Here is a 2,168-nt window from a genome sequence, read left to right on the forward strand (position 1 = left end):
CCCCCCCCCCGGCCTGGGCTGTTTTTACCAGGAGGGTACAGGATGTTCTCGCAGAGCCGCGCTCCCTCTCCCCAACCTCCCTCCTCCCTCTCTCCCCCCCCCTTTCCGCCAGCCCTCGGCCTTCACCTCTTCTCCTCCGCGCTGCTTTAACCCTTTTTTTCGCAAAACGCTGCCTTTTCCTCTCCTCAATAGTAATTTCTTTTTGCGTTTCTGCAAAGATGCGGTTGAAGCTCCTTTTCTCTGCCCAGCCCGGGGTGTCCTTGCACCCCCAATTCACCGCACTCTTCCCCCCCCATGTACCATCACGAGTTGGGGCTGCAGGGGGGGTCTCCAGTGGGGTGCCCACCCGATGCCCATCCTCACAGACACCCCAGCAAAGACCCCCCCCTCAAATGGGGAGCACCCTCCTAGCTCTACCAACTCCCCCCAAAAAAGGGGGCTGGGGAGGGGGGTGTTTGCTCTTGCAGCCTTCACCCTGTGGGGTAAATGCTTTGGGGGGGGGCTGAGCTGCCCCCCACCCTCACAGAGGACCCTGGGCAGGCAGCAGCCCCATAGCACCTAGCTTAGGGCAGTGATTTTGGGGAGGGAGCAGACCCCAGCCACAGCCTGATCCCCCCCCCCAGTTTGCTGCAGACTGGTGTCATGCAGGGGCCTGATCCTGCGGCGGGGTCAGGGGGTCTCATGGGGTTTGGGTGGGTGGGTGCTGGGGGTGCCTGTGCTTTGTGGGAGGCTCGTGCTGTGGGAGCGCACCCGAGGGGCTGCCTGGAGGCGTCTGGGGGTACACGGAGGTATTTGGGGGTGCCCCAGAGGTGTTTAGGGGTGCTCAGAGGCATCTGGGGCTGCCTGCTTGCTTTTGCTGCTGGGTTTTATTCCCCCCCCCCGGATGACTTTTCCTCCCCCTGGTTTCGGTTGGGGCATGGCAGGGCGGTGGCTGGTGCAGCCGGGGGGGACAGTGGCCCCCCTCGGGGTATCCCTCGGCCAGGGTGGCTTTCAGCTGGAGGTGGCCACTGCATTTACAAAGCAGGAGCCGCAGGGATGAAGCACGTCCCTGCGGGGTGTGGGACACCCCAACCAGCCCTGGGGGGTCGGGGAACCCCAAATCCCTGGGGAGATGGCCCAGTTTGCCCGCACCACCCCATGCTGACATGGGACACCTCAAGCTGGACCTGCAGCAGCAAAGCCCCCACATCAGGTCCAAGCCATGGGGTACAACGGGGGGCAGACGCCCCGCACACCCAACTGCAGCCCCCAGGGATGTGGGGGCCTGATCCTGCGACTTCCAATTGTGTTTTCCTAAATCTGGGCCAGGTTTGCACCATCCTGGGGAGATGGTTTAGGGATGGAGCTGGCAAGAAGCCGTGCTTCAAGCTCCCGCTGGAGGGAAAGCAACCTTTCTAGCAACAACAAAAAAAAAAAATTCATGAAAAGCTCTGGTTTGCCTCTTCTTGCCAAAACCAATTGTTGAAGATTTTTCCCGGCCTCTCCGGCTTTGCCTTCACATGTGACGGAGGGAACAATGTCAGACACTCTCCTGTTTTTCCGCTCCGATATTTTTCCCTGGGGTTGGAAGAGGGGAAGGACCCGGCGGGTGGGCAGGGACTGGTTCCAGGCAAACCGCAGCCCTGGGGGCCCCAAAACCTGGTGTGGGGGTCCCCGTCCCTCCTCCATCCTTTGGGGTTGGCTTTGGGGCTGGGAGCATGGCCAGGGGTGGGGGCCCTTGAGGATGCTCCCCCAGCCCGGAGCAGCCCAGGGCTGAGGACTGCCCAGCTCGGGGCAGTAGTGGAGGTTGCAAGTGGGACATGGGGACACAGAGGTGGCCCCAGGGGACATCCAGGCACCCCACGCACCTCCATGAACCCCTCCTGGTGCTTCCCAGCGAGGCACAAGTGGAAAAATCCTCAGGCTGAATTATTTGTGCTGCTGGAGGAATTAATTAGCGCAATATGGGGAGGTGGGGAGGGCGAGGGGGGGCTGGGGGGAGAGCTCAAGGCTGGGTGCTTTGTGACGGCCAGGGTTGGGGGGGGGGCTCCCCCCAGCTGGGATCCCCCTCGCTGGGTATTTTTAGCATTAAATCCCCCAAAATGCTGGGGAGCTGGGGAGGGGGGGAGCGGGCCAGCACCGGGGGTGGGAGGGAAATGCAGGGGAGATATTGGGGTGGGGGTACTGGG

This window comes from Haliaeetus leucocephalus, unplaced genomic scaffold, assembly GCF_000737465.1.
Source record: "Haliaeetus leucocephalus isolate CR32 unplaced genomic scaffold, Haliaeetus_leucocephalus-4.0 Scaffold1000, whole genome shotgun sequence".
Taxonomy (NCBI): Eukaryota; Metazoa; Chordata; class Aves; order Accipitriformes; family Accipitridae; genus Haliaeetus; species Haliaeetus leucocephalus.